Genomic DNA, 18,446 nt, shown 5'->3' with positions numbered 1-18,446 from the left:
AGGTTGCATGAATAATGCTAATGATTTCAACAACCATCTTGCTCAGCCAGCAAATTAAAGGCCCGCAGGTGGGGAATGCGCCTCTAGGTGGCACCAGAGGCCAGCTCTATGGCAAACTGTCATTGATTTTCTGAAAGGTATCAGATGAACCATAGCAACATATTGGCAATCTTTTAAAAAGTGAGCTTCCTGTCGGTTAGACTTCGGAATTACGTTACGGTTAAAAGGGGAAGTTTTCCTTGCAAACTGTGTGAGATGGCCTTGCTATTGGGGAAATACATGATCCTGCCTGCCTTAAGCAAAGGAGGACTGTTTAATGCCATGTTTCTCAACCTTGGCAAGTTTAAGATGGGTGGACTTCAACTCCCAGTTGCTGGCTGGGGAATTCTGGGAGTTGAAGTCCACCCATCTTAAACTTGCCAAGGTTGAGAAACACTGGTTTAATGGCACTTTGTTTTCATTCATGGAATAAGTAATTTGCAATGAGATAAACTCACTGATTATCTTATTATCTAATAGCAACAAAGTGAACATGTTAATGCTAAAGATGGTTAATTTTTCAGCATGGCTGGCTGGGGAATTCTGGGAGTTGAAGTCCACCCATCTGAAAGCTGCCAAGGTTGAGAAACTCTGATATTGGTAAAACTTTTTTAAAGTACTGTACCCGGATTTCCCATATATACTTGCGGATAAGCCCATCCACAAATGAGCCGACCCTCGAATTTTTAACCAACATACCATGAAAAATGCGGGTCAGTTTATCCACAGTGGCACATTTTTCATGGAATTTTGGTTAAAAATTCGAGGGTCGGCTCATCCACAGATGGGCTTACACACGCGAGGATACGCGGGAAATACGGCGCAGGCTTCATTGGGCACGTCTCCAAAAGTGGGAGCAGGTGGCTGATCGTGGCTGGCTTGGAAAGGTGGCTAGGATTGGATGGGAGGCAACCAGGAATCGCAGAATTATAGGCCAGACGGGAGGAAAATAATAATAATTAAGAAAATCATCCTGGAAAGTGCAATGATTAATGGCTTCTGAACGGAGGAGCTGTTTTGCTTACGGCAGGCCGTGACGTGCTTCCCGCAGACTTCGCCGATCCCAGACGCTTTGCAAGGCAACCCATTTTAATCATCGGGAAAGTTGAAGGCTTAAACAACAGGAGGCTTTTTCACCATCACCCAGATTCTCCTGCAATCTGTCTTAGCCTAGCAAGTATCGTTGGCTGACCTGGGTGCAGGGGTTATCGTGTTGTGGGAATGCAATGGGTGTATTTGAAAGGGGGAAAAATGGGTTGGCTGAGAGCTTCCGTCATGAATGTGAAGCGCAGGTGATCAGGCAGAAAAGGAAAATGCAAAGCAAAGCTGCAGGATGACATCAAGATATTTAATTTTACTACCCACCGGAGAAGGAAAGGAGGAAAGATGGAAAAGGATGCTGGTTTTTTGTAGAACTGCGTGGGCACTTCCGTACGACGAAGCCGAAAACGGGCATCTGAGTCACCCCTCAGTCTGAAGCTGACACATTTCCGGTGAAAATTTAGAGGGCAAAAACTCAGAAATGGTCGTCTGAGGGCCCTTCCTGGTTAAAGTGCTGCTGGCTGGAGAAATTTAATGTAATTGAATCTAACTGATTGGATTTTGAGGCCACCCGACTCAAAAAAGACTCTGGGCGGCTTCTGACATTTAAAATGCACGATTAAAGAAACACCACCAGCCGGGCAAAACCACATCAATAAAATTTAAAAAAAAAATCCAACGGGGGGCTTCGCAAACACCCTAACCCCAGGCCGGGAACAGAAATATTCCAGTTCCCTTTGTTTTCCATCTCCCTCATGCCAGAGTTTTAGTGCAGGGAAAAATTAAGGAGCAGGATTCCCCCAGCTTCAACCCTGGAAGCGTTGCCTGCTGCGAGTCAGCAACCCTAGTCATGCTCCCGACTGTGGGGTCAGCTGGGGTGGGGCCAGGGGTGTCCACAGAGGAGGGTCAAAAGAGTCAAGATGGAAGCATGATCCAGCAATCAAAGCCCCATCCCTGCACGATGCATGCAAAAAAGGTTTTAATTGCATAGTTGTAGCCGGCATCTTGATTTTTCTGACATTCCCTTGCAGACGCCCCTCACTGGGGTTGGATGAGTGTAGTGGATGCTCAAAAGGGGGGGAGTTGCTGACCAGTGACCTGTTAGTCTATTTCTGGACACATCTAGCACTCTTCTGAATTAGTGTTGTCCCATTGCCTAGCTAATCAGTCTTCTCAATCCACAGGCACCAACCTCAGGGCATCCGGTGGGAGAACAGGGAGATGTTCCCTTTACCCTCACCCAAAGCACCCATGAGTGGGGGCTGAACAGGTTAGGGTTAGGGTTAGAGCCTGCTGACAGTTGGGAACAAGCACCTGATGGTTCATATGGATTGTGCTCATCCATAAGTTAGTCCAAAGTGGGGGTCTACTCAGAAGGAGGTGACACAGGTCGCAGGGCCCACCTTTCAAACCCAGTGATGGACCTTTCATGCATACTTCTGCAATCGGCCGGTCTTCATTAATACTTCTGCGTCCTCACGAGGAAGATTTGACATCTGGCCCACCAAAGTTTTCTCCTTGCAGAGGCTGTCAGCCTTAGAAGGGGCCAACCTCTGCCTGGGTGGCAGGTGGCTGGTGGCAATTGGACACATCTCTGACAGATCAAGGCACAGGAGGGCAGAGTCTCATCATACTTCTGGCATTCCAGGAACCCACAGACATTTAGATTTAACATCTAGATCAGTGTTTTTCAAGCTTGGCAACTTTAAGATGGGTGGACTTCAACTCCCAGAATTCCCCAGCCAGCATGGCTGGCTGGGGAATTCTGGGAGTTGAAGTCCACCCATCTTAAAGTTGCCAAGCTTGAAAAACACTGATCTAGATAAAGCCACTGAGAAGTCATTTGCTGATTCAGGTGCCATCAAATCATTAATGACAACCACTTGCTGTCGGGCCTCTCAGGTAAACCAGACAGGAAACACGACCAGATTTGCTCATTCTACTTCATTGTAAGGCGACATGAACAGAATCTTGCAAGTCTGAAAGCACAAATCTCTCGCCTTCCCTATTTACCACCTGAGTAGTTAGGGCAGGTCCTTCCTGAGTTTCTTTCTCTGGCCATTACTGTGTTGTGGACTCCTTTCTCTTTTATCTGATCGTTCCCTGGGGAGCATCTCTTACCCCTGTCTCCCGAGGCCACCCTCACATTCCATCACACTTGGATATCTCCACCCCAAGCCAAATGGGGGAGGTGGGGAAGTCCAGATCTCATCTCTGGAGGGTTTTGGGGTCTGGATAAGGTAAAGAGGCTTGCAAGTTGGAACTGGCTTCAGAAGTCTGTTGATTCTGGAGTTGTACCAACTCTGGCTCTTCGTGAGGTACAGAGCAGGCCCACAATTTGGGAGCCCTCATGGACTCGTGACTTCTGCTGGAAGAGCATGCAGAGGCCATCTCCAGGAGGACATTTGCCCAGCTTTAGTTAATTGTGGCCTTGCCTAGAAGAGAGGGCACCAAAGAAGCTATCTCAGACCCTTGTCATCTCCTGCCTGGATTGCTATAATTCACTTTACATGGGGCTGCCCTTGGAGACCACCAGGTCTCCTCCATAGGGCTCCTTCTTCTACAGAGTTCTAAGCAAGTCATGTTGCTTTCTGTCTTCTGATCATGGTGGGCCACCAGGAGGCTCTTAATAGACTTAATAGAAAACTTTCAGAACACGGCCACACAGCCCGGAAGACCCACACCAGCCATCGTATGCCAGCCGTGAAAGCCTTCGACAATACAGCCCGGAAGACCCACACCAGACTTAATAGACTTTTTACAAACTTCCAGAAGTTTGTAAAAAATGTGGCAGCCTCAAGGGGCATTAAATCAGTTTGGCTTTGTTGCCCTTGACTTTGGAGAAAAGTCCACGGACTGTAGCCACTAGAAACAGGGACAAGCAAGGGAGGAGAAGGGTCAGCAACGGGCAGACACTTCATACCTGCATAGTTTTCTGCTGACTCAAGAAGGGGAGAAGAACACTTCAACTCAGCAGTGAAGACGATCCCAAGCAAATGCAAGAACCATTTCAGCTGTCCTCTTCACGCCAGCCCCACCACCACCGTCCAGAAGCTGCCCTCTTAAAAAACTAAAACTCAGCTCTATTAGCGGGAAGCACCAGATCACTGCAGAGCAAGGATGCCTCCGTGAGGACAGGTTCAAAGCTAAGGAGGATCCACGGAGTTCAGAGGCCCCCCCGGCCCCCATGCTCCAGCTTTTCATACCAGTTGATCCATCATCCCACCTCCATCTGGGCCATATTTGACAAAAAGTGGCCTGCGGTCCAGGCAGAGATAGCGCCTCGCTGGCTGCACCCTCTGGGGATCCATATGGATTTTGTGCATCTGCTTCCAGGACCAATCCTGCATCCCAGGAGGGCTGCCATGGCAACAGCCTCCCCATCCCTGCCTCCCCCATCCTGCATGCGAGCAGGAGCAGCCTTCCGCCCCGTGGGAGGGAGGGGGCGGCTGGCGCGCAAGACAAAGGAGGGGGAGGCGATCAGCTGTTCTCCCGCAATTACGTGCCTCAGAAACAGACAGATCATAATTGCTTTCGCATTAGCCCAGATCCCCCGTCTTGGTTCCCCCCCACCCCCTGCAAACCTCCCCTTTGCCCCAAGGGCTCAGAACAAGCAGCTGGCCGGGAGAAGGGCAGAGAGAAGGGGGGGAAACCGTGCTCAATTTTTAAAACTGAAGCTGGATGCTAAAATAAGGGATGGGAGCACCAAAGTTGGCACCTGGCTGGACTTTGTCACAAGCCCTGGCAATATTTATCCATCATCTCTTTCTCTCTCTTATCTATCTATCTATCTATCTATCTATCTATCTATCTATCTATCTATCTATCATCTATAAATCTATCAATTATCTATCTTCTATTATATCTATCAATCAACCTATCTATCAACCTATCAATTATCTATCTATCTATCTATCTATCTATCTATCTATCTATCTATCTATCATATCTATCAATCAATCATCTATCTATCTATCTATCTATCTATCATCTATCTATCTATCATATCTATCTATCAATCAATCATCTATCAATCAATCTATCATCTACCTACCTACCTACCTACCTACCTACCTACCTACCTATCATCTTCCCATGCCATTTCTGTGTGCGCGTGTTTTATTCCTGTGGGGTATTTATTTTCCTTCTCCTCGGGTGATTTTGAGGTCTTCAGCCAGGCTCCCTGCCCAGAGTGTGAGATCAGAGGGTCCATCTAAATCAAATCAAACCAATCCAGAAATGCCCCAGGACATTTCTGCCTTCTCTTCCCCCACAGGGGTGTCTGTGGGGCATGGTCAAAAAAGTCAAGATGGCGACCACAGACGTGTGACCGAAGCACTGTTCACATTTTAATGTGCATTGCACTGCCATCTTGACGTTTTTGACCATGCCCCCCCCACAGAGCCCCCTGCCCCTGCCCTGGAGGGAGAGAGCCGGAAGTCACCCAAAAAGGCCCCTCTGTTAAAGCGATTCCCCCCCTGTTGCTGACATGTCCAAGGACAGCCCCGCGAGGGATAATTACTCTATTAAATCTGCATAAATTTGCAAATGAATAAACCATACAGATTGCTCTTTCTCTTCACGATCCAGTGGCTGTTGCAGGAAACAGATGCTCTCCTGAAAGAGGCGTTTTCGAGAAAAGGAGCCGCTTTTATTATCACGAACATTATCTTCTTAAATTTACAGGCCACCAAACCTCATTGCGATTTTTCCCAAACGCTCCCTTCCGGCATCTTTGGGGAATGGAGGCTTCAACTATGCTTAGCAATTGACAGAACTTCCGAGCTATTCATACCAGCCCTGCGAGGTAGCCCCGATCAGGAAACGGACGCCACAAGATTAGACCATGGCTTATTAGGGTAGGCTGTTGACTCTTGCAAGCCTGCCTGTGTCTTTCCTCCTGCCCTCTTCTGCCCCAGGGACAAGCCAGGATGAGTCTCTGGCAAATAATTACCATCATTAAGAGGATCATTAAGATCCTGGTGACCACCTTTAAAACTGCCCCCCCAAGAATCTGCCCAAAGACAGGGCTTGCTGGGAGTCCCCAACCCTTGCAGAACACAAGAGGGGACAGAGGTGAGAACATCCACAGGGAGTCAAAAAAGTCAAAATGGCTCTCACGACCACACCATTGAGCCCCTCCCTTTGGACGTGTGCATCAATGCTGCAGACATGTACAAAATGGCGGGGGGGCTTCAATGGTGCACTCACAGCTACCATCTTGACTTTCTTGACAGTACACCCCCACCCACCCACGCACCCCGGACACCCCAGCAGCAAATTTCTCCATGGGGGTGCCTTTTCTGTGGAACTCCCTCCCACCAGATATGGGAACCCCCCTCGCTTCTAATGTTCAGGAGGTTTTGCAAGACACGAATGGCTTTTTCAATGGGCCTTTGGGAACTGAGACAAGAAAGGGGAGACACCAGGGCTGGGTTGTCCTGACTATTGATTATGCATTTATTTTACAGCATTTGAAGGCCCCGCGAGTTGCAAAGGATTTACAAGCCCACCACACAATTTTATGAGTGCGAGCTGATTTATTTTGACAGCATTTGCTATTTTGGCCGAGGTTGATCGTTGGTTAATGCCTGTCGCGGTATTGACGGATGGACTGATTGACGATCAAGGCGCCTAAAAGCACTCCTTATAAATAAATAAACAGCTAAAGAACAGGAAATAGGGAAGGGGGGAAAAGATATAATCTGCCCCAAGGAGCTTACAATCCAAATTGGTACAGAGAGTGATGGATTTAACTAAAATTAAACCATTTTCTGGGTTAATTTAATTTCATTTTAATATGATTGCGATGCCCATAAAAAGGGGAGGGGCGATGATCACACGGTTGCAGTCACCATCTTGACTGTTCTGACCCCCCTCCCTCCGATAGCCCTGCTTGAAATTTGAACCAATCTGCTCAAATGATTCTGTTCATTCAAGCCAGCAAAATAAATTGATTGAAATACAAACCCAAGATTTAGCATCCTGGGTTTCTCACCAATCCGCCTTGCCTGGCACATGGATTTCAAGGAGATCATGCTAAGAGTAATACGAATACTAATCAAGAAAATGACTGACCTTGCCTCCAAAAAGAAGAAAATATTTGGGGGAGCTCAGATGAATTTTAAGCCATCACTCGCTGGACATCCCCGGAATGCAAAATTTCCTTCCTATAAATTTTAAATTTAAATTATAAATGTATATGTAATTTTATATCATTATAAATATATAACTTTATATAATTTTAAATTATAATTTTTTTTCCTACCCGGTAAAACTATGGATGGATACACTTGAGTGGGACCTTACAAACAATGAGTGGAACATTTGCCCCTTGAATGATCTTCCTTGGAAGTTCAGTATCCATTGGGTAGAAAAAAGGCTCTTTTACCCACATTCGGACCTCTATTTTTCCCCCCCCCAAGCAGTAAGAAAATGGATTGCTCCATTCGTCCGACTTCTTGAACAAACATCTGTGCTGCTCTAGAGGGCTCATGAGCTAGAACAGTGTTTCTCAACCTTGGCAAGTTTAAGATGGGTGGACTTCAACTCCCAGAATTCCCCAGCCAGCCAGGCTGGCTGGGGAATTCTGGGAGTTGAAGTCCACCCATCTTAAACTTGCCAAGGTTGAGAAACACTGACCTAGAATAAAAAATGGAAAAGGCTAATCTCTCCATTACAACCATAAAACCCAGCAACTTAAAAAACGAGAACATCTCAATTAAAAAAAAATTAGGACACCTCCTTAATTTTTACAAGAAGAAGGAATCAGACTTAACTCCAACAGCGAGATATTCCAACATGCAGACCCACCAAAGAGAAGGCCAAATTCACGAGGCTGCTCCAGCAAGGAAAGTTAGCAGGACTCAGAAAACTCTGTTGCATTTAGCTATCTGGTGAAAACAAATAAAAAATCAAATTTCCTACAAGGCTGCCAACCCTCTTCTCTTCTTCTCTTCTCTTCTCTTTTCTCTTCTCTTCTCTTCCTCTTCTTCTTTCTCTCTTCCTTTCCTTTCCTTTCCTTTCCTCCCCTCCCCTTTTTCATCTATTTCCTTCCTTCCTTCCTTCCTTCCTTCCTTCCTTCCTTCCTTCCTTCCTTCCTTCCTTCCCTCCCTCCCTCCCTCCCCTCCCCTCCCCTCCCCTGCCCAAAGAGTGCCTCCTAACAAATGCTGTTGTGTTTGGAACACTTATGAGTCAGAAAGTTTGCTGAATGGTAGGTGAGCTTTGTCGCCACTTGTGTGAACACGCAAAGCTGCCTTATGTTCCCCACCCCGCCCCCAACGAGCATATCTCAGAAGTTCCTGCAGATTTTTCCCCCCCAGGGTGGGTGAGACTGCCAGGGAAGTTCTCTTCACGGTTAAAATCCAGGCTGGCATTCAGTTAGAATAGCTGACCTCACATTCATCCCAACCTCCCCTCTTCTAGGTTTGCCACCTAAAATATCACTTGCAGGTAGCAATTTTATGATTTCCAGCCCTCCATTGAGACTGGAAGGGCTGAGAAAATGTTTCTTTGTTTGTGTGCATTTGTGTTTTATTCTTACAAGAAGCCCACTGCACCTGGGTTGTAGACTGTCACTGGAGGGGGGCATGATGGAAAAGTGGTTTATGGAATGAATCTCCCTCCCTCCCTCTCTCCCTCTCTCCCTCCCTCCCGCCTTTCCTTCCTTCCTTCCTTCCTTCCTTCCTTCCTTCCTTCCTTCCTTCCTTCCTTCCTTCCTTCCTTCCTTCCTTCCTTCCTTCCTCCTTCCTTCCCTCCCTCCTGCCTTTCCTTCCTCCCTTCCCTCCCTTCCCTCCCTCCTGCCTTTCCTTCCTTCCTTCCCTCCTTCCCTCCCTCCTGCCTTTCCTTCCTTCCTCTTCCTTCCTCTTCCTTCCTTCCTCCCCTCATCTTCATCACAGCTGTGAGGACTGAAAGCCCTGGGGGGCTCCAGGGCCGCTCTGTTCAACCTCTTTTCTCTGTTTCACCTTTTAAAAAACCTGCCACCATCGCTGGAAGTCCGTGCATCCCATGGCAGGGATTTCCACATGTCTGGTTTCTAGGGTGTCCATGTAGTGCCGTTTTGGAGGACGGGACCTGAATTCCCCTCCTCCTCCTCCTCCTCTCCATCACACCCTAATGGGGAGCTCCTTGGTCCTTCTTAGGGGCAAGATGTCTGAGCCAGCAAGTCCTTGAGCTGTCACTTGCTTGGACTGGCCTCCTGAAATCTGGGTTGGGTGGCAGCTGCTTCAACCTCTGCTTGGAAGGGGCTCCTGCTGCAGGGACCGTCTCCCATTTCCTCCCCGGCTTATTGCTAAGGGCCTGATTACTCAATTCTCTTCCACGTTGGCGCTTCCTGCTGAAGCTGGGATTCACTTTGCGAGGTCATCTCTGGCTGATGATGGCTTTTCCCCCCATCTGGACTATCAGCGCCGTCCACTTTCACACCCGCCCTTAGGAAGCCTGCAGGCCATCGATGGGGCGCTGGAGAAGACCCACAGCCACTCCCCAGAGCACCTGCCTTTCCGTAGAAGGTGCAGGTTGGGAAAGGTTTTGGCTCCTGGTTTTTGGCTATTATAGACTAACCCAGGGTTCCTCAACCTCAGCAACTTTAAGATGGGTGGACTTTGACTTCGACTTCAACTCCCAGAATTCCCCAGCCAGCCAGTCTTAAAGTTGCCAAGGTTGAGGAACCCTGACTTAACCAGAACAGTAAAAACCTGGAGGCTGCATTTCTGTGCACTAACCTTGGTTACCTTTAACCTCGTTGGTGAAGAGTGGGGTGGTTTCACATGCTATGAATTCAGCTGGTTGGGTTAGTGTGTTCACACATCTCACACAAACACAGCCACCATCTGGCAATGGTGAATTACAGGGTTCTTGTCTATATAATCTCCCAAATGCTGTAAAAAGGTTACATTGCTTCTCATCTATTCAGTGAGCCAGGGCTGTGTTTGCGGATCACGCTTAACTCTGGTACTCTTCTGATCCAAGGGCACTGCGGCCAGGATGAAGAAAAACGGAGAAGGATGCTTCACTTTAAAATTGAGTACCAGAAGCTTAAAAAGGGTGATGGGTATCTGGAGGCACGCTGATGGCCCCTGATTTCATGTCCCTTTTTCCTGGCTGGAGGTAGAGCAGGATAAATGGACTGAAAGTGAACTGTGGTACTACAGACCTGTAGTATGAGCTTAGTTAACACTGATTGATTGATTGATTGATTGATTGATTGATTATGTTCCATCAAGTTAGGGTCAACTCTTAGTGACCACATAGATAGACTTTCTCCATGATGATCTGTCCCCAACCTGGTCCTTCAGGTCTTCCAAGGGTGCCCCCATCACCACTGTAACTGAGTCCATCCCCCTTGCTGCTGGTCCTCCTCTTCTTCTCTTTCCTTCCACCTTCCCCAGCATCAGAGCTTCTCCAGAGAGCTGGATCTTTGCATAATGTGTCCAAAGAAAGATAACTTGGGCCTGGCCGTTTGTGCCTGGAGTGAGAACTCTGGGTTGATTTGTTTCATGATCCGCTGGTTTGTTTTCCCGGCTGTCCATGGTATTCCCAGGAGTCTTCTCCAGCACCAAAGTTCAAAGGCATCAATATTGCTCCTATCTTGCTTCTCCAATCGCTTCCATAGAGTGTCTCAGGGAAGACCATGGCTGGCATGATTCTGATCTCTGTAGGTACAGGTAGTACTTGTTTAACAATGCTACTTGGGACTGGAAACTCCGTCATTAAGCAATGTGGTTGTAAGTCAAAAACCCATGTGACTGTGCTGCTTAGTGATGGCAGTTCTGGCAGTCTCAGTTGCCATCGATAAATGAGGACCACATGAGTCGTTAAGTGAGGACCTCATGCAACCATGACTACCTGCTGGCTTCCCCATTGACTTTGCTTGTGGGAAGCCAGCAGGGAAGGTCGCAAATGGCGATCACATGACTTCAGAGAGGCTGAGACTGCCATAAATACGAGGACTGGTCATAACTACCATTCATTTAGTGCTGTCGTAAGTTTGAATTGTCACTGAACATGTGGTCATTAAACGAGGACTACTTATTTAGACACATCAGCATATCTTTTCCAAGATCTACTCTACCAAGTGCTAGTCTTGACTGCTGGTTCCTTGACCGTTGATGGCTGATCCCAGAAGGCAGAAACCCTCCACCGCTTCAATATCTTCCTGGTCAATTTTAATTCATTAACCCAGGGCTCCTTAAATGAATACCGGATGCTGGGCTCCTAAAGCTGTTATTCCCAGACAACGCACCCTTCTGAGTTTGGGGGCAAGGTTGATTTCCTGATTTGCAGCTCACCAGCCCCTCCCCAGTTCCATGCTCACCCCGTGCACGTCGCTGCTCCGGCGTTCCAACCCACCAGCCTTGCTCGCGGGCTGGAGTCCCGTGGAATGCATTGACGCAGAAGGGTCATGCTCTGCCTTTCTTTAAATAAAAGAATCAGAGATTGCTTCCCACGGAAAGGTTGTCTGCTTGCTAAAATAAGCCCCACTGAGCTTCAGGCGCTAATCCGGGGCAAAATGATCCCTGAGGAAGCTCTGCTAGAATTTTCCCCTCTTTTGGGTGCATTCGGAGCACCAGCGAGGAGCCCAAAGCCCAGGGCACGTTTCAGCTTCAGACGCTGCTTTTCACACTGCTGCTGGAGAGGAAGGAGCAGAAACGTCCCGGGGCTTTATCAGGGCGACTTCAGGCAGGCTCTCCCCAAACAGATGCTTGGCCCAAAATCCCCCTAGCAAAAAAACGCGACACCCTGTGCAAACAGCCCAACCGTCAGTGCGGGCAGCTGCTGGAAAACGGTGCCAGGTTTCTGAGTTTTTCCCCCTCTTCCTGTACAGCTCAAATTGCATTTTAATAGGCTTTGGCAAGCTGGACCCAGAAGCCTTGGCAGCTGGGAGGAACGTAGGGGAAAAGGTCAGAAAGAAGACCTTGGAAGAGAAGCATTATTCAATATCTCTACCCGTCCCGCAGTGCAGGACGGACGAGGCTCAGCTCAACGGCAGAAGGTGGAGAGTTCTGTTCAAAAAATGATGCCTTAACATTCGTATGCAACGGCCTCTTCCGTTCCACTTTTAAAACGATGTTTCTCGGATTCTGTGCAAAAGCAGCCATGATTAAGTTATTCGGGCTGTGCTACTGCACGTTGTTGTTGTTATCTAAATAAGCCATAACTGACCACTCCAGCAGACTCTGGGTGGCTTGCAAAATCCCAACACAGTGACCGCCCCCTGCCCAATCACCGCCAGCCCCTCGTGAAGGGAGCCTCACAATCCAGAAGTGGGGAGAGCCATGGCCAATAAACTCAGGCACCTCCAGCCATCAGGACAGCCAGGCAGGGAGGCCCTGGGCACCGGGCAGCAGAGAGCCACCATCTCCACCTCAGCTGTGCTCCCAGGAGCACAAGCAGTGCTGCCCAACGTTTGCAGCTTTGGTCTTCCTTGCCTTGTCAGCCACAGGCGGGAGGGTGTGGGAACGTATTCAGAGCTTAGCGTGACTGCAGGAGGTGAATGATTGCTGCAAGTGTGTGTGTGTGTGTGTGTGTGTGTGTGTGTGTATTTGGCTTAAAGGAAGAGGAGCTGGGTTGGCCCCGGGGCCCTGCAGACCATCATTAGAAGGGAGGGCATGTTCAGAGTCTGCTGAGCTTCAGACGGTGAATTTTGGACTGAAGAGTCTAGCTTTTCTTCTGCTCTGTTGCCCCAAATCTTTGTCTTGGGGCGGGCGGGTAGGCATTGTTCCTCCCTTCCCCACTTGAGGGGATTTCCACTCTCCCCCAGCATCACCCCCAGCCCATTTTAAGTTAAAACGGCTCTTCCCTGACCCTGCAGCTGATTGCTTTCAGTATGTGCTTGGCACAGGAATCCCATCCATGACACATTTGAGCATATCATAAGAATATAGGTGACAGTCGGTGACAAACCAGTTCGGTGCATTCCCACAATGGGCAAAGTTTAGTTAGTTATTTCTTTACTTATATATTTTGGCAGTGACTTAGAGTGTGATGTGATCCCGGCTGGGTTGGTTTTACCGTTCTGCGTTTTGCATAAAGCACCGAAATGAGTTGGTTCAATTACCCAGGTTAAGCGTGTTGTGTGAACCCAGTGTTTATGGGGGTAGATGTGCCCATGTGCCAAATGGTCCTTGCTGACGTGTTCACAAGAGTAACCCCCAAGGGAACTGTCTGGTGCCCTCCTTCTGGCTGCAAACAGCTCCCCGCTGGCACACTTTGATTTTGATTTGCCACCTGGCGAGGGCGGTGCCCCCTTTGGAAGCATGGCATAGGAGGCAGGCAGGCAGGCAGCACGCACACTGTTCAGAGTACCCAAACAGGGAGCCCTTGCATCACATTTGCAGGTCCCAGCCTGGATCAGCTGGCTGATTTCTGGTCTGCACTGTTGTTCCTGGCCCCGGGAGCAAAAATGTGCTGAGTTCATTCAAGCTGCTGTTCCCTCCAGGCAGATGCAGTCGTTGGGCTGCAAAACCTGAACCGGGGCCAGACATGGAACACCTAATTCTTTCTCCCAAGAATGCATCTTCTCCCTTTCCCTTTCTCTGTTCTTGGTTCAGGGCCCGGTGTAAGGAAAGCAATGGTGCAGGGTTGGACCTGGGGGGACAGGGGGCGGGCGGGGAGAGAACTGGCAATCCAAATTGCAGCTGGCCAATGTTTTCAGCGTCTCCCTTGATCTCACTCTGCCTTCTCCCCTTCATTCAGAGCTGCTCCCCAGCATTTTGTTCCCCTCTCCTCTCCTCGCCCTGGTCGGACCCCATTTGGCGGCCATCGGTCCACTTTCCAGAAGGACAGAGGCCAATTGGAGCACCTTCAGAAGAGGATTACGGAAATGGGGAAGGGTCTGGAGACCAAGCTCTGGGAAGACCAGCGGAACGATCTGTGTAGGTTTAGCTGCAGAAAAGATGAGTGAAAGGAGAAATAACTGCAATCTTTAAATATCTAAATGGCTGTCATGCAGAAGAGGGGGCAAAGGGCGGCCACGGGGGACGGGCACTGAGCATGGAGGACCGAGGAGGTTCAAGGTGGCTCTCTGAATGGTGCACTGTGTCATGCCACACATAAAAACCTGGAAGAACTTCAGTTGCACCCCTGTGGCCACCAACTTGACTTTTTTGACCATTCGTGGCAGACAGCCACAGTGGAAGGATGCCCATTGGGGGTGGAGAAAACAGCTGGGAGGGTCTGGAGAGAAGAGATCTAGGGCAATCCAGCATGGCTGGCTGGGGAATTCTGGGAGTTGAAGTCCACCCATCTTCAAGTGGCCAAGGTTGAGAAACACTGGTTTAAAGTAAATGGTTTTCTCGGATCCCCCCAACCCACTTCTCGGTCGAGACCCCGCCTACTTCGTGGAGCGGCCCGCCCCCTCCCCAAAGGCAGGGGTGCCCCCGGGCCCCAAATTGCGCATCCTTGGAGGATCCTTTCCCCAACCCCACGGGCGGCGGCGTGGTGCTTTCTGGAACACTGAACCGCCCCTCGGCGACTTGCCCGCCTTCCAGGGATGATGGGAGGTGTAGTCCAAGGTGTCTGGAAAGCGCGGCTTGGGGGGAGGGGGCTGGAAGGGAGCGCCAGACCTCGAAGAGGCTCCCGCCTCTCTTCCGGGCTTGCAGCGGGCGACCCTCCTCTCCCCGTCCCGCTGGGCATCTCCACCCTGCGCTGCCCAGGATGATGGGGCTGCGGCCGCGGAGCCCCCCGCGCGCTCCCCGCATCCCGGCTTCGCAAGGCCCCGCGAGGAGGGCCGTCGGCAGCGCGATCCGCAGCCGGCAAGTCCCTGCAACTCCGAGGAGCCCGTTCACACGTTCCGTTGCTCCGCGCAAGGAGGGAGGCTCCGACCGCTTTCGCCTGGTTACACATTCCGGGCTCATCCCAAGGCCGCTTCCCCGACTAGGGGCCCCGCTGGCTGGGGATGCTGGAAGCGGAGTCGCCGGGCCAGCTCGCTGCCCGAGAGAGCAGCGCCAAGTGGCGGGGGCAAGGAGGACAGCGGGAGGTCGCTCGCTGGTGCCCGTCGCGCTGCGCGGGCTCGCCTCGCATCCCGCCTCGCCCCGGCGCCTTTGCAGGGCGGTGGGCCAGGAGGAGAGAGACGGAGAGGACGGCGCCCGGAGCCCTCCGGGGCAGGCGCGCCTGGCTCGCCGGCAACACCGTGGCAGCGGCTGGGGTCGCCTTCATCCGGTTGGAGCCGCCCCTGCCAGCCCCTGGTTCATTTTCCGGAGGAGCCGGCTGAGCCAGGAGGCCAGCGCCCAGCGGCTGTTGGGCGGCTGGGAATGGAGCAGGCAGAGCCCCTTGGATACCCTGAGCAGCCCCCCAGCCTCTGGGGATTCCCTGGTGGTCTCCCATCCAAGGAGCCAGGAGGGCCAACCCTGCGTAGCTTCCTGACATCAGTCAAGGTGGCTTTAAAATTATTATTGTTGGTGATCCCACAGTCAGCGGGATGTTTAGACTGCATTTTTATCCACCAGTCCTTCCCAAGGACCTCTATTACTACTACTACTACTACTACTACTACTACTACTACTATTATTATAAAACAGGATAAAAGGTTAGGAATTAAGGACAATTGGAGTGGCATCATGCTCTCACCAGTGATTCACCTTGCCCAAGATGCTGTTTCCCCTACATTTTCTTTTTCTCCTTTTTTCCAGTTCTGGGAGTTGAAGTTAAAGTTGCTGAGGTTGAGGAGCCCTGCTTGAGAAGACCAGAACCCTCCGTTCTCCAGGCGAACTGACCTTGTACTGACCTCAGCTGCTGTCTAGACAGCATTCACACAACACGTTTATCCAGACTCCACGGAATTAGCTCCCAATGTTTCGGCTTTGCTGATCATCTCAGGCTGGACTTGTGTGACAAGTTTATACTACGCTAAAATGTTATCTACTTTCTGGTTCAGAGGGTGTGTGAACACAGCCAAAGTCTATAGGAGGATCTAGTTTTATGGGGGCATCAAAGAGGGTCTCCCTCAAGACCAGATGGACTCCTGATGCCACAGAAAAGGCCACCTAGATTTTGTAGCAGCACTACAGACATGATGCACCACCATTTTCTTGTGGGTCCGTCCTTCCTTCTTTCCTTCCCTCCTCATTCCTTCCTTCCTTCCCTCCCCTTTTCTTCCTTCCATCTCCTCCTTCCTTCCTCCCTCCTTTCCTTCCTCCCTCTCTCCTCCCTCCCTCCCATCTCTCCTTTACTCTCTCCCTCCCTCTCCTTCCTTCCTCCCTCTCTCCTTCCTTCCCCTTTCCTTCCTTCCATCTCTCCTTTCCTTCCTTCCTCCCCACTCCCTCCCTCCTTTCCTTCCCTCCCTTTCCCTTTCTTCCTCCCTCCCTCCTTTCCTTCCTTCCCTCTTTCCTCCCTCTCTTCCTTCCTCCCTCTTTCCTTCCTTCCATCTCTCCTTTCCTCCCTCCCTCTCCTTTCTTCCTCCCTCTCTCCTTCCTTCCTTCCCCTTTCCTTCCTTCCATCTCTCCTTTCCTTCCTTCCTCCCCACTCTCTCCCTCCTTTCCTTCCTTCCCTCCCCTTTCGTTCATTCCTTCCTTTCATCTCTCCTCTTCCTTCCTGCCTCCCTCTTTCTCTCCTCCCTCCCTCCCCCTTCTCCTTCTCCTTCTCCTTCTCCTTCTCCCAGCTACAGCAGTTGGGCTGACCCAGCCCCTTACTTTAAGAGTCCAACTGTAAGGCGTTGCCAGAGGTTTCAGCCTTCTGCCTCTCAGTAACAAAGGAAAGAAAGGTGTGTTTTTTTCTTTTTCAATACCCACCCCAGTAGAGGAAGAATGATAGGGCAGCCCTCCCCCCCCCCCGCCATTCCCCTCCAAGTCACCCATTTCATTTTCATTTTCAACCTGCTTCTTAAGCTGAGGTTTAGGAAGGTGCTATCTTACTCTGCTCCTGCTGGGGTTACAGGCGTTCAACCCGGTTTCTGTCAGATTGAAAGAGAAAGAGACGACGGGCATTCTTTAAAGAACAAGACTTTAATACAAATAAGTTTACAGGATCGTTCCCTCCCCATCGCAACACTTCCTCCATATTAAATTGTCAGCACAAAGGAACATACAAATACTGTATAGAAAGGACAAATAGGGGGAAAAAATTATAAATAGTAGAATAAGCATTGCGAATTCATTGTTCTTGGAATACAAGGAGAGGATATTTGTTCACAAACACACGCTCACATGCAATAAACATTTAGTGTCTTCCCACACGGATAAAGAGGGATCTCCGTGGCTAAACAGCCTGTCACAATCTGGTGATTCCCAAATCCTCATGTTTAAACTCGCGGCTGATGGGTGCGGAGCCTGGCCACCGATATTCTTGCACCTTAACCAGCAATTGTTCTTAAAGTCCTGTGCAGTTCCCCAGAAGCCACACTGATGGGGTAATTGTCCAAATACGATCTGAGACTCTGGGTGGGTTTGCCCGTCACACTAAGCTAGACAAAATGCCAACTTGTGGTTGTGGGAACTCAACCACTGTCTTAACACGGTGTGTGTGAATTAAGCCATTGGGTTATGGATGGTTTGGGCGTTGCAGGTCATGGGAACGGAGCAACTGTTAACCCAGCCCCTCTGTATGCAAACCCCACGGATCCTGGCACTTTTCAGGGCAGTTTTTCCCGGGTCCCCTCCTCCTCTGTGAAATAATTTCCTCTAGAATCACTGCTTCGAATCCAGTGACCTGCAGATATGCTTGACTTCATATCTCAAGGTTCCTACCCAGCAGTGGCCAGGAAGGATGGGAACTGAAGTCCTGCAACTCCATCTTATTGGGGAAGGCTGCTCTGAAATTTAAAAAAAAAAAGGGGGGGGGCTTTTGAAGCTGTCCACCCACGTCAAAGGATCTGTTAGGCAGTATGAACAATATGATGTAATGCAAAGATAAACAATATGATTTGGGGGAGACAGAGCGATTCAAGGTGGTCCTGGGCAGGGTTAAAATACAGTACATTAAGGAGGGGATCTTAAAAGTAACAGGCACAAAATTCACCTTTTCACACAACGTCTTGCTTCTCCTGCCTGCTCCAGTCTACAAACCACAGGCCAAAGCAGTTGGGCTCCTGCTGACCTCTCATCTCTTCCAGCCCAATGTTATAGGATCTTACATTTTCCCAAAACCATTTTCCCCAATTTGCGACCTTCCAGATGCCAGATTGGGCTGGCAACTCCCAGGCTTCTTCAGCCAAGAGAACACTGCCCAGCTCATCTGGCAGGTGCCACCATCAGGCAAGGCCGCCTGAGCAAGGCAGAGGAACTGCCTTTCCGCCTTCTGAACTGCCCTCCCATTCCCGTAAAATAAGACAGATTGGAGCCAGATATAAATCCAGTTGCGTTGGGGCGGCGTTTCTAGGAACAGCACCTTGCTCCATCTCGCTCGACAAGGAGGGGCGTGGAGGAGGGCAG

Source organism: Python bivittatus, unplaced genomic scaffold, assembly GCF_059951505.1.
Source record: "Python bivittatus isolate LINGU-HERP-01145 unplaced genomic scaffold, Pbiv_v1 ctg000700_np1212, whole genome shotgun sequence".
Classification (NCBI taxonomy): Eukaryota; Metazoa; Chordata; class Lepidosauria; order Squamata; family Pythonidae; genus Python; species Python bivittatus.
This window is presented reverse-complemented; position numbering follows the sequence as displayed.